The sequence below is a fragment of the Chrysemys picta genome, chromosome 1 (genome assembly GCF_011386835.1).
Source record: "Chrysemys picta bellii isolate R12L10 chromosome 1, ASM1138683v2, whole genome shotgun sequence".
NCBI lineage: Eukaryota > Metazoa > Chordata > Testudines > Emydidae > Chrysemys > Chrysemys picta.
In genome coordinates, this window is record NC_088791.1 from 100,975,130 (window position 1) to 100,999,900 (window position 24,771).

A 24,771-nucleotide genomic window follows, 5' to 3' on the forward strand; every position below is an offset into this window, starting at 1 on the left:
GTGCAGGTTCTGGGCTGGGGCAGGAGGTTGAGGTGTGGGAGGGGGTGCAAGCTCTGGCCAGGATGGTGCTGGCTGCTTCTGGGAGCGGAGCCGTTGCAGGTAAGAGAGCCTGCCTTAGCTCCATTGCCACGCTGGACCGCTAGCGCCCCAAATCTCCCGGTTTGGCTGAAGTAGCCTCCGGGAGATAGAGCCCGATTCCAGGAGACTCCTGGCGAAAGCGGGAGGGTTGGCAATCCTACAGCACTGTCACTAACAGAAACTGCAGGGTGTTTTGGGGGGCAGAGTACACACAAATTGCAATTAGTCATAACATAGTGGTTAATGTGTTAAAAGTGTCAGAGGATCTTTAATGACTGACAGATAGGACAATATCATGCAATATTTTGTACAAATTTTTTTGAATTAAGTTCAAGTGTTTTAGGAGTTCATTGTATTAAAAATAAAAAATGGGAGAGGGGACCATAGATCTCCAGGAACTAAGAACAGTGGGGGTGGGGGGTGGTTAGGCAAATTTACTCAGGTTGTAAAATCTTATAGGAGCTACCACCACCTGGACAGAGGCTTGCATATATTGGTTCATAGTAGTTTATTCAGGAACTAACACATAAAGAGAGGACTCTTGGTTAAGGAGACTCGAGGAGCTCGGATTGTTTAGCCTGACCAAACGAAGGCTGAGGGGGGATATGATTGCGCTCTTTAAATATATCAGAGGAGTAAATATTAGGGAGGGAGAGGAATTATTCCAGCTCAGTACTAATGTGGACACGAGAACGAATGGATATAAACTGGCCGTGGGGAAGTTTAGGCTTGAAATTAGACGAAGGTTTCTGACCGTCAGAGGGGTGAAATACTGGAACAGCCTGCCGAGGGAAACGGTGGGGGCAAAGGACCTGTCTGGTTTAAGATTAAGCTAGATAAGTTTATGGAGGGAATGGTTTAATGGGATAACGTGAGTTTCGTCAAAGGAACAGCGTGCCATCGCTGGTAAATAGTATAATGGCCAATGAGAGTCTGGCTGGAGAATCTTGCCTACATGCTCGGGGTTCTACTGATCGCCATATTTGGGGTCGGGAAGGAATTTTCCTCCAGGGTAGATTGGCAAAGGCCCTGGAGGTTTTTCGCCTTCCTCCGCAGCATGGGGCGGGGATCGCTAGCTGGAGGATTCTCTGCTAATTGAAATCTCTAAACCACAGGATTTGGGGACTTCAACAGCAGAGTCAAGGGTAAGGGTTGGGACGGCTTTGTGGCCTGCATCATGCGGGAGGTCAGACTAGATGATCATAATGGTCCCTTCTGACCGTAAAGTCTATGAGTCTATAAATGGTCTGAGTTAAAAACTGGCTCAGGATTTACTTACTGATCCAAGAAATGGACAGCACCATCTGTGGACATGGGGCCAAATGGGTTGGAAGGACTTGGCCCAGTCTGTATTATTGATCTGAGTGAAAGCTGTTATGAATGTATGACCACAAAAAAATCCTCGGGTGAGGTTTGAAGGATTGTACACCATCCGGAACCCTTTTTGGAGGTGGGGTTATTGCTGGTAATCTTATTAGCATGCATGTAGGTTCTTTTATTGTTTTAATGTGTTTTCTCTGTCATGCTTTTACCTTGAGAATAAATATAGTTGCTTAGAAAGAGCTGTGGGATAGCTTAACTGGCAATACATTCTCTGAGAGAAGGGAAGCAGGCCTGGTTAGGCAGGCTGCAGGGTGGGGTGAGTGGGGCAGATGCCCAGGGCACAAAGCCACAGGGGTGGAAAAATGGGGTAAAGAATTGCTGAAAAAAACCCAGCGGGGGGAGCAAATATGCTTGCTCATCCCGGGGTGTTAAAATGTCTAGTTACAGCTCTGGCAGTCTGTCTTTTGCTGGGGGTATCAAAGTGTAGTCTGGGAACTATGCAGCCTGGAAATATTCCAATCTGGACAAGGAAGAGAAACATGTGTCTTTACACAGGAGAGCTGGGGTGACAGCTGGGGAAGCCTAGAGCGGGTGCCCTTGCTGGACCATGAAGGAAAAATGCACATGCAGTTGTCCCAAAGTTGTCCCATATATGCGTAACCTGAAAGTTGGATCTGCCTGCAGTAGAGTGTCCCCTAAACCCATGGTGGGATACTAGCTCAGTACTGACTCAGAGCAAAGAAAGGCTGGCAGCCTAAGTGTCTCCATGGTTCCCTGGTTTAATATTTTAGAAGCACTGGAAGTTGAAAAGTGTAGAACTACAATGTACCTGAAGTTCTTTTTTGCGTATGAATAAGACGTTGGAAATGTCCCATACTCCAGCGTGCTTAAGCGAAAAAAAGAGAAGACCACTGTTTTCATTTCACACACTGGTCATCAATTCAGCCTTATACATGTTCAACGTTAAAGGACTTCCAAGAAGAAAGAGATTACTTGGCAAACAACATTTTCCCTTGACTTAATAAACTCTGCACTTTACAAATGACATATTTCAAAGCGATTGATCTGAGATGGTCAACAGAAGAGGTACAAAATCCATCCTGCTCAAGACTTCACAAACAACATTCCAGTCTACAGCTAAAGCTTTGTCTGGACTACATAACAAGCTCATCACTCTTCTTTCTTTGCATGCTGGGCCAGACGTGGCGTATTTCATCCTGAAAACTCATTGTCCTTACCTCCTTGTTCACCGGACATTCAAAGTTTATCCAAAATAGAAAACACTATTTTGCAGCAAAGAATGGTTATCCTTGGGTTCTTGATGAAGGAAACCAACACTACAGCCTGAGATGGAAATAATCCATGCAGTTTTTCTGAATGATTTGCAGTATCAATATTTTTACGTCAGAGTTTATTGCTACACTGATGACAAACTTTTGAATGCTGCAGATGGAGAAGAGGGAATAATATTTTTCTAGCAGGCATGTGACCATGACTATGAAGAATTAAGATTAAGAGAGTTCAAAGGACTACCAGTCAGATGTTCGAGAGAGCCATGTGAATTTGGAGAGAGAGTTTTCAAAGACTGGTCAGATGTAATTGAAAAACTTTTTCTTGCTTTGAAGCCTGAAAATACAGGTTAGTAATTCAGAAATTTGAATAAAAGAAGCACAATATTCCTAGAACTCTGTTAAAAAACACACTTTCAGGATTGAGTTCTTTCTAAATGTTTCCTACATAAAGAGTACAAATGCTGTGGGAGTACATACAGGCATCTGGAGGAGATGGGAACTCAGAGCAGAATAAAGTGGCACCTATATACCTGTGAATAAAATTTTATTTGTAACAAGCTTTATGGGTGTTTTGCAGCTCATTCTTCTGAGATATGGGAAATTAGAATCATTCATCTCAATCCCTCTGATTTTCGGGGGTTGAGATAAAATGGAACCCAGATCCAAACCAACTCGGTTATTGGATTTGCTAAACCAAGAAACCACAGATGAAGTTTGCAAAAACTTGGGTTTGCAAAAAAGTGGGGTTACCCAACTCTGATAATTACACAAAAGTTGAATTATTGTTTGTTAGAAAACATTTGAAAGAGTTAGGAAATAAAAAAAGCTAGGCCTTGTCCTGGTCATGTAGAGGTCATGGCATAATCTGAAGTACAGTATAACTAAGTGTTGATTACTTTACTTAGATTATATTGTTTGCATATTGAAGTTCACTTTCATTAACGTTCTGTTGTAGTGTACAGTACAAAGACAATATATAAGAAAGTCCAAAGGAAGTTTGATCTCTTAAAAATAAAGAGATTTTGCTTAACTAGTCTTCACCAAAGTTTAGCAAACCTTTTCTAATGGTTTCTTTTATTCCTTAAGTCATGAACACAGTCTTGAACACTCTTATCATGAAGCTTTTGCTGCAAAGTGGTATAAGTTATCTTTGCCCTCTGACGAATCAAAGGCAGTTTGAGATCTTTGCTACATTTGCCACTAGTGACATTCAAAATGAGCATGAACATTCTCTCAGGTGGTGACTCACTTTCACTTTCCAGGCATTAACACCAAGGTAAAGTGTATTGAAATGTTATAGTCTTCAGTTTGAAGATTTATTTAAATTATTTCTGAAAAAGCAAGTATTCTTTTGACAATGGTACGTGCAGTGATTGTATAAGACATAGGCAGTGCTGAATTTGTGCCAGGGCTTGCTGGGGATCAGGGTTGGCAGTTCATAGCCCCGGCACCTCTGGGCTTGGTACAGTAATTACGAAAGTAAAAAAACCCCTCTTTTTTGCTCTGAAATGTGTTTTTCTTAAAATTCTCAATACAGTTGTATCCATCGGGGCGTAACCAGGACGGGATGAGCAGGGCAACTGCCCAGGGTGCAAAGCAAGGGAGGGCAGAAAAATGGGGTGGATGAAAAAGAAAATGATAGGTGTAGAGCCCTGTTGCAGGACTGGGATCCCACGGGTCTCATTACCATACCATGCCACCCTTACTTCTGCGCTGCTGCTGGTGGGGGTGCTGTCTACAGAGCTGGGCACCCGACCTGGTCTGGTAACAGGACATGCAGAATCCCAGACCCATTGCAGGGCTCTACCCCCTATTGTTTTTTTTCATCTGCCCCATTTTTCCACCCCTCCCACCCTGCTTTGCAGCTTGGGCAGCTGCTCCGCTCACCCCGCCCTGGTTAAGAGGAACGTCCCCTGGAGCATTGTGCTGCTGCTTATGTGATGCTTGAGCCCTGCATGGCACCCAAACCAGAAGTCTGGTTACCACAGGGTGGGAGGAGGTCCCAGGTCATTTAACCTGTGCCAGCCCCTTCTCAGCCAAGACCGCCTTCTACCTGCAGGCAGGCTCCTTGAGATGATCCAGTGAGCAACGGTGGGAGGAGGAAGAGAAGTAAGCAATGGGGATGGGGTCTTGGGGGGGGAGAGGTGGAGCAGTGGGGCCTTGAGGCGGGGAAGGCAGAGCAAGGGCAGAGCCTCAGGGTCCAGTTACCAGCAATTAGAAAGATGGTAACCCTAGTTATTGCTGAAGTCTTCATGGCATCTATCAGCTTAATGCCATGTGTACTTGTAATAGATGGAATAGATTGGGGTGGCCAAATTTACTGACCCTCTGAGCCGCATACAACAATTTTCAGATTTTCGAGAGTCAGGGCGTGCCTGCCAACGCTTGGGGCTTCAGCCCTGTGGGAGTTGCCTGCCAGGGTTCAGGGCTAAAGCCCCGCTTCTGCTGAAGTCCTGAGCCCCAGCAGGCACACCCGGGGGGCTGAAGCCCTGAGACCAACCTCCCTGCCAGGCCGAAGCCAGACGCAACATGTTGGGGCGGGCACATCCCCCCCGATTTTTGCCAGGGTTTGCTGGCCCCGCTCGGTCACATGGTGCTGCTGGGCCCTTTTCCTGCACGGCAACTGCAGAAGCTAGCAAGCTAAGAGCTGCGGCCATGGGGAGAGGCGGTAGAAAACAGCTGGGAGCTGAGGGACAGCTGCTGCTTTTGCTGCAACTCTCTGGGAGCTAAAGCAGTGGCCCCTCCCTTCAGAGCTAGCATCTGGGAGCTGCAGCGGGGGGGGGGGGGGCTGCTGAGGGTAAGAAGGGAGCGTGCCTGATGTGTGTGACTCAAGCTTTTGGGGGGGCTGAACCTCTAAATTGTGCCTCCCCAACACTCTCAGCAGGCACCAGTCATCTCTGGCAGAAGCCCCTAGCCCCACCACAGGGTTGAAGCCCCAGGTTCTCCTCCCCAGTCTGGTAGGCAGAGAATAGGGGGCTCTGCGAACCGTTCTTTAACTGTAAAGGAGCCACATGCAGCTCGCAAGTCAGTTTGGTCACCCCTGAAATAGATGAACTGACTGGAACGAATGGTCTTTCAGAAGTCTCAATGCAGAAGGTAAAATCTGTGAGGTTGAGATAAATTAGACCTAGGGGAATAACTGTAGTACAGATACATGAACTGCACAATGCAAAGTTTAAAAAACAAACAAATAAAAACCCGTCTTTACATTTTGGTATTGCTGGTTATCTACACCTGCAGCAATATGTTACAGTCATGCTGTAGTGCAAGAGAGTGAGAACACACGTAACAAAGAATATCATTTCTCTCAAATGAGAGAAGAGTTATCAGGTTTTCTATCCTTCTCTACCACTGAAAGATTTTAGGTCCAACTGGACAACCATGGCAAACACACAAGATGTCGCATCTGCTGCAAAGTCGTTTTGGCTCCACAACAGCTTTGGCCCTGTTTTTTTATTAATTCCTTTAGGGCCTCGCACCAGCAAAGCGCTTAGGTGCATGCTTAACATAGAAGTCAGTGAGACCATTGACATACCTAAAGTAAAGCATGTACCCAAGTGCTTTGCTGGATTGCGGCTTTAGTTCAGAAGGAGACGGAAAAGAAAAATAGCCACGATCGCCGCTCGTGTAAATCAGCACAGCTCCATTGACTTAAATGAAGTTTGGCCCATTTGCACCAGCAGAGAATTTGGCTCAAAGAGGGCTTCATATTGCTGAATAGTATCACTTCTGTTTTTGTTTTTCCAGATGGGCAACTGCAGCTATTGCAACGGAAGCACTATTTCTACATGGTATCTACACAAACTTGGTCAGACCCTCAGCTGGTATTAATCAGCAGAGCTCAGTTGGAGTCAGTGGAACTACGCCAATGTACACTAGCTGAGGAGCTAGCTTATTATTCGTATAGCACAACCTCGATGTGGCATTACATAGTTGCCCCTTTAATTATAAATATAGCAAATATTCGCTCTTATATTACCGAGTGAAGGTTAAAATGTCACCTGCAAGACAGTTTGGGACAGAAAGACCCTGCCCCAGAGAGCTCACAGTCTAGGTCTTAAACAGGATAGAACAGGTGGACAAACAGAGACAACTGAGGGTTAGGAGGGGTGTTGGGATAATGAAGTAACAATAAAACAAACTCAATTTAGCAGAGTCATTATGAAGTTCTTCAAAAGTTTTCATTTGATGGAAAGCTCTTAAATGCTAGAAACACACAACAGCATTAGAACCTTTATCATGTCTCTTTTATTCTGTTGTGTTTGCTGCTGCACAACCACCCAAGGCTGTGAAGACAGGACTCCTAGTGGGGACTGTTACCAATGTGATCATGTGTGATTTATCCATTTTCATTATTACTGAGACCTGAATCCCTGAACTGCTTTCCCATATTTGAATTCTAAAGTCTCTCCCTGTCACAGGGTAGGTACACCCCACTATGGGGTATTGGGTTACATGTGGTCCAAAAGAAGGGAAAAAGCTGTACTGCAGCCAGTCAGTTCTCATGCAGATGACCTCTACTATAAACATGGTAGCATGGCCTAGTGGCTGGCATCAATAAGGTCACCTTTCCACTCAAGGCAGCATGGCCCAATGGCCAGAGTCCATAAAGCAGCCCTGCCAGTCAGGGTAGAGTGGCCCAATGGCCAGAATCCATAAAGCAGCCCACCTCTGTGGGATTGCATGGCCTGATGGGGGAGTGGGGGCACCACTCAGGGGTGTGTGGCACCCCAAGTAAGGGGACTCAGGCCCTCCCTGCTTATCCAAGTCCCAGCCAGGGTCCTGGTGGTAGTGGGGATGCTGACCACTGAAGCAGCAGGGATCCTCCCAAAACATGCTGATTGGTTCCCCAGTTCACTCACCAGCAAAAAGTTTAAGTCCCCTGGGCTGCTTCTTACCCTTTCCCCCTCATCTAAGCTCCCCAGTTCCTCTGGGGTCCTCAAATGGCCAGGCTCCCACTGGTGCGGTCCCTTCTCGGGCCTCATCAGGCAGCCTGGAGTCTGTCTGGAATGCTGCAAGCCGTGGTCCCACAGTCACAGCCTGTAGCAACTCCTTGGAGAGAGCCTGCATCCTTCCCCTCCAGCAGCCGACCCAGACTGACCTGGGCTGCTACCTTTTATATGCTGCTTCCGGGCTGAGCATGCCCAGCAGGATCAGAGGGGCAGGGCTTCCTCAGCCTGCAAAGCAGAGTTAGCCCTCTCGGGGCTGGTGTGGGGTAGGTATGCCCCGTCACACTCCCACATTGTTCTCTTCTTGGCCAGGCTCACATATATTATATAAGAATATGTATCAAATATGTGGTGGTAATAGTCATGTGATAAATGACATCCTGGTCCTTTGATCAGCTCACCTGCAGCTCTGCTTATTACACCCTTTACACCAGAATGTATTCTAACATTCTAAAACCTTGAACAGCTTAAAAAGGCTGCCATTTTAAAAGTCCTTCTCCTCCTCCCCTCAGAAAAATCTTTGGCCTAAGAGCTAGGATGGACTATATATACAGTCCTGAGCCAGTGATAGATTTAAAGTCTGATATTCTCACAAACTACAAAGGCTAAAGATAGGGGGCTTAATTCTCCTCTCATTTACACTAGTTTTAGATCAGTGTAGCTCCACTGACTTCCTGTAGGGTTACTCCAGATTTACATTAGTGTAAATGATTGGAAAAATTAGCCACAGGCACTCGAGAGTGAAATCTATAGCTTTCCAGTGAGACACATAGCACTTGCTCTAAGAACTAGAAGGGCCCGAGAGCACATACTTGACTTTTACAGGCTTGATTTTACATTTAATTTCAGCTGTCTCTTTTAAGAGCAATTAACTCAGAGATTAATTGCCTTTTTTATTGCATCAGTAGTTTGGTGTGGGTATAATGGAGTAATGATGACATTGGAAGAAAGATTTCTTTTCACCCCCATCCATTTACAGTACCAAAATGCTGCTTGTTGAAAGTATTGCTAGTGGAGAATTCTTACATTTTAGTTCTGAAGCATCTCTGGCTAGAAATAACCACAAGTCCATTTTTAGGCTTCCGTTGTCCTTTAGCCCCAATCTTTACTTCTCTAACAAAAAGCCTACACGTGATTTGAACTCTTGAGCATAGAATATGTTGTGAAATCAACTGTGAGGTATTTGTGGGATGGTAGCACACCCTAGTGGACTATAAGATTGCTCTCCCATTAGTAAACCACGGGTATTGTGCCTTTTAATTCTGGCAATGAAGACTAAAAACTTGATTGTAGCCTATTACTTCTAAGGAGTATTTTTATTATATTTGCCATAACGCTCTTAAGAAAATATGAGAAAGTTGCATGAGAAGGGGCTAAATAACCAGCAGAATGCATTGCATCATCTGCACCTCACCGTGAGGCTGTATTAAGCTAAGTTTGCAAAGAGCCAGTTCATCGGTATAGCTTTGCAGTTATTGTTTAAATATATATTTCTTTCTCTAAATCTTTTTACTAGGTAAAAGATTATTCCTGATTATCCACTACATTACCACCTCACTGCAAATTTATCATGACTTCTCTCTGTTCTGATCTGTCCCACAAAGCCCTCAGTGCACGTTCAGATGTCCAAATGGTGAATCTTTGTAATGCTCCCAATGAAGATACACAAATAAGAATCGTTCAGCAACATTTATCAGTGCCAGACAAGGAAATCCTGCCTCCTCAAGTCAGAGACATCATGAGTAAAACATGAGGCCATTACAACTAGCAATCTTGGCCACTGAGCTTGTGTATGTGGAATATACAGAAATCAGCATCAATGTCTTAATGAATATTTGGAAACACTTTCTATTCAGGAACTATGGCTATTAGTTCTTACACGTTGGATCAAAGACTATAGCTGGAGAATAGACTCAAAAAAGAGCATCAAAAGAAAAGAAGTATCTTCAGGTTTTCAGGCTTCTCACAAAAGTAAGTGTCCTCAGAATATCTTATTCATAATGCCCTTTTTTTGAGACTGAAAAGTTTATTAAAGGAACACTAGTACCATTATTTGCATAGCCAACTAGTCCAAAAGGAAAAGAACCACTTTTCAGTGGGAATACACTGCAAAATGTATATTAAAATGAAATGTCAACTTTTTCTGTCTACTGCACATGCCAGCAAACCAGCCGGTGGATGGGGAAAATGGGAAGAGTCCTGCTTCTACCAAAAACTCCAGAGAAACCACCTCATAGGCCCTCAGTGAGTGGTAACAAAAGGGTATTTCGGGGCAGGGCCAATGGGTTAAGGGGAGTGGCCTGCACTTAAGTCTGCTTAAGCCCCTTGACCCACAGTGGCGATTGCACAGCCTCACAACTATCCATGCAGATAAATTTTATTCCTAGAATAATAACTAACTTCCATGTCTGGGTAATGCATATAGCTGCTTGTAGAAGGTGAGCAACCACCAACAGTGCCACCTAGTGGTCAGGTTGGGGTGTGGCAGGTGGTCTCCCTGTTGAAAATACAGTCCTGTCCTTCACAGCCCCCTGTTCCGCACAGCTCCCAGAGTTTTCCGTCCTTCCCTTTAACAGGGGCACTTTGAGGTCTGAGTCCTTGAATGATCAAGGTCTTCACCAGCTGGGCTTTTCCCTGAGGGGAAGGCTCCTGTTGTTGTCACATCTTTCTGGAATGGAGTATGGGAGCCTGGACCTACTCTCTACTGGGCTCCAGTCCAGGGTCCAATAGTGGGCAGTTATGCTCTGCACCTTGGGGTATGAACAGGGGTGGCTCTATGTTTTTTGCCGTCCCAAGCATGGCAGTCAGGCGGCCTTCGGCGGGACACCTGTGGGCGGTTCGCTGATCACGCGGATTCAGCGGCGTTTCTGTGGGTGATATGCCAGTCCTGTGGCTTTGGCGTACCCGCCACCAAATTGCCACTGAAGCCGCGGGACCGGCGGACCTCCTGCAGGCATGTCGCCAAAGGCTGCCTGAATGCCGCCCTCATGGCGACCGGCACGCCGCCCCCCGCGGGTTGCCGCCCCAGGCACGCGCTTGCTGCGCTGGTGCATGGAGCCGCCCCTGGGTATGAAGCAGCCACCCTCTGGATGACTTCCTATCCATGTCTCCTTCTCTCCACAGAGTGAATCAAATAATCTCAAATAAAGTCTATGACCTGCACAATCAATCAGTCACCTGCCTCTCCTTTGTAGGTTTGCTCAGGTCTGCATTGTCAGGTCTCAGGCAATGGTCTCCTGGGCAGAACTTGCTCTCAGAGCAGTCCTCTGCTCCCTTCAGTTGCCTGCCTCTGAGCTGCTCTGCTTCCCATTTTAAGCCCCACTTTCAGCTTGTGGAGGCTTTGTAGCCAGTGTGGCTGAGTGGGGCTGCCTGGGCCCAGAGCTGTTCCTTAATCCTTGCTTTCCAGTGTGGGATCTGTACACCCCATCACATAGCTACATGCTGTTATTTGGACATATACTATTGCTGCATTTGCAGTATGTCACCGTGCCTGTCTTTATGGCCAAGTGGTTCAACAACAGAATTTGGCTTACAATTTTAGTTACAATTGACATTTCTGATCCTATTTCTGGCTGTTGGTGTCCTGCTGAAATGTGACATATGTGGCACTGGGAACCTTATGGAAGAGACAGAGCCAGTTTCCAATCTGCTGCAATAGTGGTTTCAAAATTAAGTCTTTAAACAAAAAGGTAATTAAAAAGTGAAGGGGCTGATTCCTGACGGGCTTGCACTTGCACAGTCCTTAACATATGCAAAGTGGATATAAAAAGCTACCATACTGATTTGCACAGAATTTATATGGGTGTAAATGACTCCACAAAGTGCAAGGCAGTGGAGAATCAAGCCTGAAAGCTGATTAGTCATATAGCCATTGCATAAATAGATCTTATCATTCCACAAAAGCCTCGTTAACCACATGATTGCCAGTGGTGTAGCAGCATTCCTTTGCAAACACACTTTGGAATTTGTTGGTCTTCCCTCTTAATATGTCCATACAAAGCTGGTGAAATCGAATCAGTGCTGGTAGAGGTGGTTGCTGGTTTGGCTTCGAATATCCTCACTTCTGATCTTGTCCTGCCACTTAATGTTGATGAATATGACAAGAATAAAAATAATAAATTCAGTGCTCTTCAGCCTTTCCTAGCCCTCACAATTCATTGTCATACAACAGAGTTGCTAAACAACAGTTCTGTAGATCCGCAGCTTTGTAGCAAGCTTCATGTCCTGATCCTACTTTTTTAATACAACAAAATTCAAGAAAACACATTCACAAAGAGATTTTAGAACAATTACCAGTGCTTAAGTTGTACTAAATAGTATTTTAAATGCTGTCCAGGTTAACTAAATTTCTTTTTGTCCTTTTTAGGGATAAAAGGCTGCGTGGCAGATGCTTTGTGCTTACTAGGTGCTTCTTGTTGTGGGCTGGCTGACAATGAGATCCTGCACCTTTTGAACATTCTGGGCTGTGCAGATGAATATAAAGTAACTCTATGTCACTGGGCAGCATTTCATAATTCTGCCTCAAAGTAGATCCAGGAAAAACCTGATGGCCTATTGCACTTAAGTCACAGGCCTTACAAGAAGCCAGAGAGCATTAGCTGCTTGACAAGTAAGATCAGGTGTAATAAGATGTAGTGGGCAAATTGTTCAAGAAAAAACAGACTGCATCCAGGGAATCTGAGTTTCTCAAACTGTGATGTTTGATGTTTTTTTAAAGCTTTGAACTGTCATACAATACTTTTATAGTAAGTGCTTTCCCTAGATGTTGTCACTTGAAAATCATTTAAAACATGAATGTACCAATTTTAGTTTATGATTTACTTCAGCTAGAACTTCTGTGTTTTGGCTGAAATGCCTGTCTTTAATTTCCCTACCTTTTTTGGGATCTGCAAGCTGGAGGAGGCCAAACTGGCCATATGTACTAAAGGGATGCAATGTTTACAGGGCAAGATCAGGTTGGAGTTTCAGCAGAATGTGTTGTTGCTTAAACAGGATCAGAGTCTGCAAATCTTATTTAGGCAAAACTCCTTCAACCTTCTCCTTTTGGGATGGTCAGAGCCAGTCCTGAGGCTCGTACTCAGGACTCTCTCAACACAATGATTCCTGGAGTTCCTGCTGGGGCTTGGCAAATCTGCAGTGCTTTAAAGGCAGGCCAATCCCTTCAAGGTACAACTGAGTGTTATATAATCACTTGCTTTTAAATTACTGTAAACCAGTCAGCACAGGTGCATTTGAAAATGCTAACTAAATGGAACAAGAGTGTTATCTTGAAAGAATCCTTAAACTAAAAAATGAAGTTGTATATATTTGACTGTATCCTTTTCCTCAGAAGTAGTCCGTGTAGAAAAGGGGAAGAATAATAGAAAAGTGGCACTGCAAAGGAAAAGGGTACTGCAACTGCGGGATTATGCACATATCTCTAGTGTAAAAGACTAATAAAGGGTTAAAATGTGATTATTTTTGTAACTAGGTATGCTCACGCCCATCAAAGAAAGCACCCTAAATTCTTTTCAGAACTCCCTGAACAAAAAGACACATTTACATTGAGTCTTTACTCACTACTTCCAACAGCAAAGCAATTTTTGGAGAGTGTATCAAGAGTTACCATGGCATATGACAATGAGTGGCAACTGGAAAGATTTGTGTGACTTTCTCTCAAATCAAAGGTAATCTTTGTGACATTACACTCCATATTCTTTATGGAAATATGCTTATGATATGGATATGACATAACTGAGATGTACTTTATGCAAGATGACTCATGTAAGGAATCATTGGAAAGGTTATGATTTACTGAATGTGTTTATCCAATTTGTATGCATATATCATTTTTTATCTGAAGATGGGAATATTGACCATGTCTCTGTATTTTAAATGTGCTACATTGGATGAGGCCAAACAATGTTAGTGTTTTATTGAAGAAATGCACATAAGCATAACGATTACCCCAGGAACTGTGTGCAATAGAAACCTCTCAGAAATAGCTCTATACAATGGAAACTGTTTGACCCAGGTCACAGCAAAAAAGCTTTCCAGCAAGTGGAGGGAAGATATAAAAGAGGGACAATGACAACATGAGGGGTCCTCACTCTCCCTACAACAACACACCTGAAAACACCTGGGGAACAAAAACTGAACTGTGAGAAGTGGTGGTCCCACGCTAAGATCTTTAGCCTGTGTATGAAAACCTGGGAAAGCCAAGGCAACCTGTGCCTTAAGAATCTGCCAGCCTGTTTATCACTCAGGGTAAGAATTTGCTAATTTGTATCCTACCTATGTAGTGTGTTAAGCTCAGTTTGCGCCTTTTGTTTGTTTACTAAGGTAATCTGCTTTGTTCAGTTTGTTATCCCTTTAACCACTTACAATCTACCTTTTATTGTTAATAAATTAATTTTATTATTAAACCCAGTTTATGTAAGAAGTCATGCACATCTCTCTTCACATTGAGGAAGAGGGCAGATTTTTATGAGCGTGCGCTGTGCAGATTTTGCTATACAGTGCAAGACCGTATTATTTGGGGTTTATCTCCCAAAAAGGGGTATGCATGTGAGTGCTGGGGGAGTCCTCTCACACAGAGCTGACTTCAGTCTGTGACTGCAGCTAGGTGTGGCCCTACCTGTGTGTGTGTTCTGCAAGAGGCTGGGGAGCCTAATTCAGCAAAACAGGGAGAGGGAGCCCAGGCTGGTGGAGCAGGAGAGGCTCAGTGAAATCCCAGTACATCAAGTGGCATCCCAGAAGGGGGTCCAACTCGTCACAATGGCGCAGCGAGCAGGGTCATGGGCACAGCTTTTTGCCCTTAAGACATTGGTGGTGATTTTAAGTGAGTTTTAAGTGTGTTGGCTAGATAACATACAAAGTAGTTACAGGTTTGTTATTTTCTGTTTGCTTATTTCGGCAAAGGGAAGTAAGGACAGGAAAAGCAGGAAAATAAGCAAAAGTGAAGCAACCAAAAAGTTGGAGCTCTACCTGTTGCAAGTAGAAGAAAATGAAAAGATGCATAAGAGACAAATAGAATTGGAACAGATGGAAATGGATGAGCAGAAGGCTGCACATCAGAGGGCCATGGAACTGAGACAGCTAGAGGCCGAGGAAACCTGAGAATGGATAAAACTGGAGGCTGACAAAGAAATGGAAGCAGAAGCAGCCAGACAGATTTAACGATGCATGACAGAAAGGGGCCATGACCGGGACACACTGCAGTGTGAAGGAGTGAAGTGAAGTGAAGGAGCTGCGGAACGCCTACCACAAGGCGCAGGAGGCAAACCACCGTTCTGGTGCTGCGCCCACGAGCTGCTGGTTCTACAAAGAGCTGGACGCGATATTCCTCCACTGCGAAGGCCACTGTGGATACTTTGGTGGCCAGTTGAGAAGCTTTTACCCTTCCCTTCACAAATATTATGGAGTGTACAGCATGCGGTTATAAACACAGGAATATTGTCATCGGCCAAGTCCAGCCTCCCATATAGGCAGCGCCAGTGGGCCTTTAAACAGCCAAAAGCACACTCAACAGTCATTCTGCACTTGCTCAGCCTGTTGTTGAACTACTCCTTGCTGCCGTCAAAGTGCCCCAGGATGCCTTGCAACCCCCTCCACCTTCCCACAACTCTTAGCGGAGAAGAGGAAGAGATGCTCTGTGGGATAGCTGCCCAGAGTGCGCCACTCCGAATACTGCTGCAAGTGCCGCAAGTGTGAACACACTATTGCGCAGGAAGCTGACAGTGTGAACACACAACAGTGGTTTCCCTTCAGTGCTCTCTGAGCGGCGCTGTAGCTGCTGGTGCTGTAACTCTGCTAGTGTAGACATACCCATATAGCAAAGAATCTTTCCAGGAAGGAACTATACCATCAGGGTGAGACACTGCTTGATTCAAATCCTGACTAGTTTATAGAACTCAAATTGTGATTTTACTTTTATTTCTTGGGTAATCAACTTTGATCTGTATATTTACCACTTATCATCACTTAAAATCTGTCTTTCTGTAGGTAATAAATCTGTTTTATATTTTACCTAAAACAGAGTGTTTTGCTTGGGGAATCTGCTCAGGAACAAAAACTGGGGCTTGTCCTCTCCACATTGAGGGAGGGGCGGACTGGGTAATAAACTTACACTGGTCATGCGTCTGACCAGGGCAAGATGGTAGAGCTGTGGGATCCTAGGCTGGGGAGCTGTGGGGAATTGGCTGGAGCCTCTCTATTGTTGGTTCGTGACTGGCTTGCAAGAGCATTCATGTAACACAGTGGGGTGTGTCCCTGACTGTGGAGGTCTCTGTTACGTGCAGTACCTGGAGAGGTTTGTGTAGTTTGTCACAGCATCACAGTGTGAGAGGGACCCCAGGTTGGTAAGCCAGCGGGTTCAGTGGTATCCCAGTTTCAGGTTGCACCCCGGGGAGTCCATCACAAATATGCTATGCTGCTAATTTTCTGAAGGATACAGGCAAGACCAGCGAATCTGAAGAGCTGTTTCTGAGAGCTAAAGATTTTCTCTTAAAGGTATATTAAGAAGCATTTCAAAGCAACAATAGCTAATATATGTTCACTCAGATTAAATCAGAATTTTGCCAATATATTATTAGCTTGTATTTTAAATGATTTTTACTGCAAATCCTGTATCCTTTACCAATGTTTAATGGCGAGAGGGGAAACTGTTTGTTCTAAACCTACAACTCTGTTCCAGGGTGATGGCAAATGGTTTGCTGCCTGTAGCCAGCACGAGCAAGGCCATGCAGCTGAACACTAAGGCTTTCATCAGTACGTGTCACTTTAAGCAAAGGGAATAATAAATGTATGAAAGAAATTATAGTGTATATTATACAACCAATGCCACAAGTCTTAGCAAAAACTGGTCAGTAATGATTTTTGTTGTTGTAACTTTTAATCATACAATTGAGCACACATTGTACAATATGTATTATTGCTTCACCCTTGAAATCCTGATAAATGGAGTGAAAAATGGTGTGGCTTCACTGTTGCTCTTATACGTACTTCTGTGGTGCCCTGAGTTTTAAAGAAAAATCTGCTCAGCTGTAAGGGTTGTTTTTATAATTCTTACCTTTAGTTTGGTATATTCATTCTATTTCCGCCTTCCTTCTTATCCTATCAAGAAAACGTCCCTTTTACTAGACAAGCGTGTCTCTTTATCTTTGTTGTACTTAAAGTACTGCACAGAATCTTTTCAGGGGGAATAAGGCAAAACACCACATTTATTAGTAATACATGTATTAATTAACACTGTATCATATGCATATGATATATATATATTACACTCAGAGAGTCCTGTGGCACCTTTAAGACTAACAGATGTATTGGAGCATAAGCTTTCGTGGGTGAATACCCTCTTCGTCAGACGTATTCACCCACAAAAGCTTATGCTCCAATACATCTGTTAGTCTTAAAGGTGCCACAGGACTCTCTGTTGCTTTTTACAGATCCAGACTAACACGGCTACCCCTCTGATATATTACACTCATGCACTCACATACACACACACAAGCACACTCCGTCTTGTTGTTACCAATTAGTTGCTCCCCTTAACTTCACTGGCCAGGTGAGTTAGATGGGGGAGGGGGTGGAGCCGGGCTTCTGCCGATCCGGATCAATGCTCCCATGTTGACAAGACGAGACCCGGGATCCTCTGCAAGACACCTCACATTTATAGCAGCTTCCCTCTCATGCAAATCTGTACCAGATTCAAAATCTGTGTCTGTGTCGGTTGGTCCTTTGTGCTGCTTCCTCTGGGTGTTGTCCCAATGCTGTTCAAAGGGTGTTTTCAAAAGAAGGTGCTTGCTTCTAAACCCCCCCCCCCCCCCCCCCCGAGGCCGTCAATATGTTTTATCTTCTCTAGTCAGTCCACTTGACACGTTTTATTGTCCTTGGGTCTGGCTCCCAGCCCCTCTCCAACTGTTGCAGCTGTCTGGAGGTGCTGCCTTCCATGCCTTGCTCATTCACACCTCATTCATTCAACAGGACAATTGATTAAGGGAGTTGGGAGGGAGATCTTATTCTTCTCCTAGCAAAAAGACATTTTTCTTCTACTTTAACTATCCTTAGGGGCTATAACATTATACCAAGGCTTAACACAAAGTTTCTACATGAGGCTTTGATATAAAGTTTCCATATACCAAGGCTCATCAGTACAAGGTTTCTATATTAGGCCTTGATACAAAGTTTCATGAAAACAGAGGTCACACGTGGGTAGACCCACTACAAGGTTATGTGAAGAGGCACAATGTAAAGTCATATGAAAATGATTAGAGATTTATCTACATCTTTGCTTGTAATATTTATCACTTTTGACCCTCTTGTTGGCAGATGGCAAAAGCGTTTGTAAAGTAAATTGTTTGTAGCACCAGTCAGTCAGAAGGTGCTAATCAGTGGGACCATTTCAGCTATTTGCAAGTTTACTCCCTTCCTGGAGCAGGTGGGAAGGGAGTGAACAGGAGGGGGTGGGGCATGGCTAAGCCTTAGCTCCACCCCTCACTCACTGACTAGACTATTTGAGCCAGCATGGATCGTGGGAGGGAAGGGCTGAATTTACTGGTGGTAGTATAAGCCAGCAATATATTACTATCTGAAGGAGCAAGGAGAAAACGGGAGCAACTATGACTCAAAAGTGTTTCTCTGAGTCATAATACCTTCTGCTATGCTTGCCACCACAAACTCGCCCAGAGTATAGGGTTTTTTTTTATTGCAGCCAGAAGAATGTTTTCACTTTGTTTTGTGAAATATAAATGTTTGAAAAAACATTGTAAAGCTTAGAATGTGTTACTTCCTTTTCTGTGAAATGCAGCTATTCTAAAAAGAGTGTACCAGGTGTGAATGTGGATGCGGATGTGTATCCTTTGGACTGATTGCAGCATGAACTTGAAAAATCTATAGCAACAGAAATGCTTTTCGGAATGCAGAACATCATTGGAGAACTGTGTCTTGAAACAGGACTGATGCCGAAAGGATTCTATTATGTCCAGAAGTCATGGGATACCCTGGGATGTCTGCCATCAGATGACTTACAAAAGAATACAGATAGAGTAAAGCAAAAGGTAACTGCAGGGTATAAACAAGACAGAGAACTAGTAAACAAGTACATTAAACTAACTTAACAATTTCAGGTTAACCACATGGAAATCTTATAGGGTGACCAGACAGCAAATGTGAAAAATCGGGACAGGGAGTGGGGGGTAATAGGAGCCTATATAAGAAAAAGCCCCAAATACTGGGACTGTCCCTATAAAATCGGGACATCTGGTCACCCTAAAAATCTTAGCAGTGAGCAATATGTGTTATGCCCCACAACATTAAATAAGTTTAGGCAATATAGATTGAAATGCAAATACTATGCAGGTGGTTGCTGTGAGGGCTGTTTGGGAGGTGAAAACCCTGTTCTTTTTAAAGTGATCTTTACAATGTCAGATGTTCAGTGTCATCACTGTCATCATCACATCACTAGCTCTGCTAGGTACCAACATCCTGATCCAGCTCCACTGAATTCAGTGGAAAGGCTTCCATTGACTAAATGGGAGATCTGTGGTGTTTCAAATGAGCTCTGCTCAACAGCACCAGTAGCTCTGCTACTAGGTGTTTGCCTTCTCAGGCTTTGACATCCCATTGTTTGACACGCTAGACTAGATGCTCAGATCACTAGATAACAATTTCATTTCCTGATCAAAGCTCTAAGGCAGGATCCAGGCATAGCCAATAACCCTCTAAAATGACTATTGTTGCTTCAGCAGTACAAGCATAATAGTGTTTTTTCAATTTTTTTTCCATTGGTATTCATGCTTTGCTTTCCCAGATTGTTGATGGAAAGCCACCTACTGAGATCCCCGTGTCTGGGCTCAACTCTGAGAGGTGTGAGTGTTGCAACTGCACGTACTATAGCAAAGCCATAAGAGATCAAAGTGCTAATTGTACAGAAAATGTTGGTAATGTGACCTGCATAGTTCTGAGCTCCAGTTTTTATCAGATTTCTACAGCATTCTAGCCTTCTACTGAATGAGTGGGAATTCATGACCATTTTATAATCTCATTTCACCATCTGCAAAAAGACATGAGTCTTACCTGATGTCCCTCATTTCCACAACCACATATTCCTGAGTTAATAGGTGGTAACGTGAAATTATGTAAAGGACAGTAAATGATATTAGAGATGAGTCAAAAGGATTTTGTTCCATTCAAGTACTTCCAAATCTGAGATGTATTGTTAGGCCAGAGGTAGGGCAGAAATGTGAATTTATTTTATCTGCTTTTGAACAAGTGAATACTAACGTCCTGTTTTTGCTGAATTTTGGAACCACTACTGTATCTTAAAACAACACATCAGCACATGACATCAATGTTGTACAACACCAATTGAATAATTAATGTTCTGATATAATTCCTGGAAGAACTCAGGAGTAGTTTAGTAGTACTTCCAAGGAGGATATAGTTGCCTTCTGGTTTAAGAAGTTGGGAGTCATTTTGATTTTAGGAGGAAGGTAAACTCAAAGATCCATGGGTACTAGATTTCTCAAACTCTAAACACAGCCTTAGTTTGGTATCTAAAAAAACATACAGAGTAACAAAATATCCCTGGCCAAACATGACTGGCTAACTGACTCCCACAAGCTGGCCCCAGGTTTCTAAGGTTTTATGTTGGATTTGTTTGGTTTAATTTTTTGAGGGCCTGATTCTGAGAGATGTTGAGTAGCTCTGTGGAGGCTCTCAACTCACATTGTCTTCAGTGAATGTTCAGCATGCTTAGTGCCCCAGCACCTTATGGGATTGAGCCCTCAGTCCTTTAACATGCAATTTTCTTTCACATTTTTAGGGTACAAATTTAGAGAATAAATCTGGTTGTTCATTAGCTGATTATGCATATTACTTAATATTTATTACTAATCTAGTGCACTGCATGTTCAAAGGGCTGTGCAAATGTTAACTAATTAATTCCTAAAATACTTCTGCGATGTAGTTAAATAAATAATCCCCATTTCACAGAGGGAGAAACTGAGGCAGAGGGATGACTTGACTTGTCCCTGACCACACATCTTGTCTTTATTAACAGTTGATAGTCATCACTTCTCCTGTCTGAGAAAATTCAGAACAAAAGTCATGTTTCTTATCAGAAAGAGACTACATCCAAAAGCTTGTTTTTTCATTCCACAAGGTACTAGTAACAAGGAAAACACTGTAAATTCTTGTGAGTGCATTGCTGTGGTTGCTATTAAAAACTCAGAGCTTATTGAGAGTTACCATACAATAATATCTGAGATCCTGAAGTTATTTCCTATTCTAAGTATAAAAAGAAAACTGGACAAAAAACCATAGACACTACTTTGTGGTAACTGTTGACAAATAACTTTTAACTGCTATTTCTATTACATTCAGACAGGTTACTAAAAAATAATGGGAGATGAGCAGACAGAGCCTCAGCTGCTGTAAGTTAGCAAAGCTCAAGAGCTGAGAAGCTGACACAAGATTTGTATATTTTTAAAGGTTGTATATTTTCGGTGTCTAATATTCCAATAGTACCTTCTGAGAAATGTTGAAAGCTTAAATTTTACAAAATTTGTCACAGACTACTTTGAATTTCCAGGCCTATACTTCCAACAGAAATGTACAAACCTGCAATAAGTCTTTTTGTTTTAGTTTCCATGGGAGACAAACAATTCAATATTATAGAGAAGTGATAAAATAAAAGATGACATGCAACTTTTGACTAAATCTTTACAAGTCAGAAAGCATCATAATTACAGCCTGAGCTGTACCTGGTCTAAATTAGGTAATATTTACAAATTATATTTATCACTACTAGGTTAAGCTCTATTTACAGAATTATTCCACAACAGTATCTATTTCAAAAACTGAATATTTATAGACTCATAGACTCATAGGTCAGAAGGGACCATTATGATCATCTAGTCTGACCTCCTGCACAACGCAGGCCACAGAACCTCACCTACCCACTCCTGTAACAAACCCCTAACCTATGTCTGAGTTATTGAAGTCCTCAAATCGTGGTTTAAAGACCTCAAGGTGCAGAGAATCATCTAGAGGTGTTTTCTTTTAAACTTCTAGTGCCATATTTCCCACAAGTGTTATCCATTTAAATAAATATTAAATAGACCATCAAATCCACTGAAAATTGGGTGTGAAAGTAAAATAACAGTATTTTTTAAAACACTATTTTTGTTCATTTTAAAAATAGTATTTATACATACAGCAGAACTCACATGGTATTTCACATACACAATCTCTAACCTGAGAGAACAAGTAATGTCTGTTATTAGCCAACTTTTGCTGGTGAAATAGATAAGCTTTCAAGCACCACAGAGCTCTTCTACAGCTCTGTGGAGCTTGAAAGCTTCTCTCTTTCACCAACAGAAGTTGGTCTAAGAAAAGGTATTACCTCACTCATGCTGTCTCTCATATCCTGGAACCAACGTGGTTACAACAGCAGTGCAAACAAACTCTAACTGTCAGTCAGGTACAGCACCATAAGTTGAATGGATATAAGGACTCAATTCATAGTTGACCTTTGGCTCCTTTACACTGGCTAAGCCTCCACTAACATTAGTGCAATATATTTTAGGATTTATAGAATGGCTTCCCCTGGAGTTTGTTTGTCCCAAAGAGTACAAAGACTGTCTGTTTCTGATTTTGACTTTCTTTTCATGCTCAGAGTTGAATAAAGATATTAAAATATGTATATATTCCTGCTCTTCCACATTCAACAAAGCAGATCACTTCAAAGAGGTATATACATAGTGGTGACAGAAGTGGGGGAATCAACTAGGGAGAGAGATTAAAAAACAAATAGCAGACTTCTTTTTAGATTTCTTTTCAAATAATTGTAGTGATTCTTAAAAGCTAGTATCAAAATTTAAAACTGTTAAAAAAAAGACTTTTCAAGCCAATTATTTTGTGCCATTTTAATAAAATGATTGTTTGAAATGTTTTAATAACTTCATTTTCCTTGTAACTTATCTTTTCCCTGAAGATTTTATATCAGATTTCTATATATTTTCTGTATAATGAAGAAACTGAATAATATTTTAAAATATATTATGTTTGTTTTACACATCTTTCAGGACAACTACTACATAGTCAATCTGGCTTTCAAGTCAAACAAGAAGCAATAGGAGTTTTGAAGAGATCGTTAGATTTAAGGGTTAGTTTTCTTCGTCCTGCTCACCCTCACATTTTTGAAATCCAGTGGCAAGTTTATATTTAATTTCCAATCCATAGAGTAATTCATACAGATACAATTACTTCTTGAAAAATCTTGACTTTTTTTTCAGCCTACTGAAGGAAGTTGAAAAAAATTACCATGGTAGTGGACCAAGATTTGGATATAGAAGTCAGATGGAAGAAAGTCCCCATAGCGCCTTACATTTGCAGAAGAAACCTTCTCAGGCCAAGCTTAAGAACAAACCTCAGAGTTGCTTTACTGTGAGCTCTCCAATTAGCAGTTTTACTAAACTTCAGAGGACCATAAGCATGGAATCACTTCAGTCCAGAAATTCAACTGAAGATGCACTGAAAAATATCTCAAGAAGAAGTGAAAGCATTTTTAAAGTTGTTCATTGCAGTACTAAATGTGATGATATTAAAATATATCTCTCTGACAATGTCACATTATCAAATCAACAAGAGAGCCTCAGTTCATCAACACTAGCAAATGACAACTTCACTAACCATTTAGCTTTGTCCAAAGTAAGTAAAGTCTCATGGTCTCCAGGCCAAAGACCTGTTTCATTGCGAAGCCATGATAAAAGTTGTATTGTCTGTTAACCTATTACTATCTGTCAAACATCCATATCAGGCCCTTATAGTACAATTAGTTCCCTGAATTCCTCATTCAGACCAGACACCAGGTCAGAAAAATGTCTGCTCTTTCATAAAGCAGCATAGTGCCATGTGCCCAGGAGATACCCAACTCCTCAAAACCCCTTTCCACCTAAAAGACATCAAATTAGGAAAAAATGTTCATAAAACTGAATTATCAAGTAGGGAGGTAGGTTCTGAAATATAAGTAAAAAAAATCTGGAAAACCAATTATATGTATTTACACAATAAGGCCCTATTTCAGGAAAGCATCACTTGACTTTAAATGTGCTTAAAGCTAAACACATGCTTTAGTGCTGTCCTGAGTCAGAGCCTAAACTTCTGTGGACACTTGAGAATATAAGATTAAGAAAAAATGTTCACAAATTTCAGTACTGAAACCTTATTTGAGGGGAGATGTACTGGATGATTCAGGAGATTTGTACCAGGATTCAGTTTCAAAGAGCCCCCCCCAGAGCTCTCAGCCACCGTGGCCAGTGGGGGGACCCCGGAGCTCACAGCCTCCGGCCCCAGAGCTCCGAGCCACCACCAGGGGCAGGGGCCCGTGCAGATCCGAGCTGCCATGGGCAGCTAGGGGACCCCGGAGCTTCAAGCCACTACAGGTAGTGGGGGACCCCGGAGCTGTCAGCCACAGTGACGGTGGGTGCTGGACCCCCTCATACTGACCCGCAACAGGGCTCGGTCTCAGCCCTTTTTTGTCACGTTATTTTTAGTAAAAGTCAGGGACAGGTCACAGGCTTCTTTGAAATTTTGTTTATTGCCTGTGACCTGTCCCTGACTTTTACAGTACTAAAAATAACCATGACAAAATCTTAGCCTTAATAATGATTAAAAGCATTTACCATCTTATGGTTGTTCTGTGGTCTGTGTGTTTAAAAGGTTCTTATTATCTTAATTTATGAAAGATCTTTATGCAGATAGAAAAGATACAAAATTAGAGAAAATGAATAAGAACCTTCAGACTGGATTAAGGAAAGCAGACTTTCCACAACAGATTGGTTCTACATAACCTTTGTTCAATCTTTTCTCAGTCCAAGGTCATTTGTAGCTGTAATAAATCACTGTGATACAATCTGTCAGCTAGCTTTTTTGCTTAAAATGTTGCTTTACTTGGAATATTGTAGCATAGCAGTTGCATAACACATTTTCAGTTTTCCTATCATTGCACTTCACCTACTGTTCCCTTGTGGGAGTTTAATTAATTACAGTGTCTGCATCAGCTCAATCTTAGCTCTCATTTAAAGGCTCATCTATTATGAATTCCTTTAACTGGTTAGGGGCTGATCTGTAAACACTTAAACATATGA

The 24,771-nt window shown here is 42.6% G+C and overlaps 1 pseudogene; it reads left to right on the plus strand.

The window, feature by feature from the left end:
* The first annotated feature begins 62 nt into the window (after positions 1–62).
* Positions 63–10,854, plus strand: LOC112060574 (putative tetratricopeptide repeat protein 41; annotated as a pseudogene).
* Positions 10,855–24,771: the final 13,917 nt, after the last annotated feature.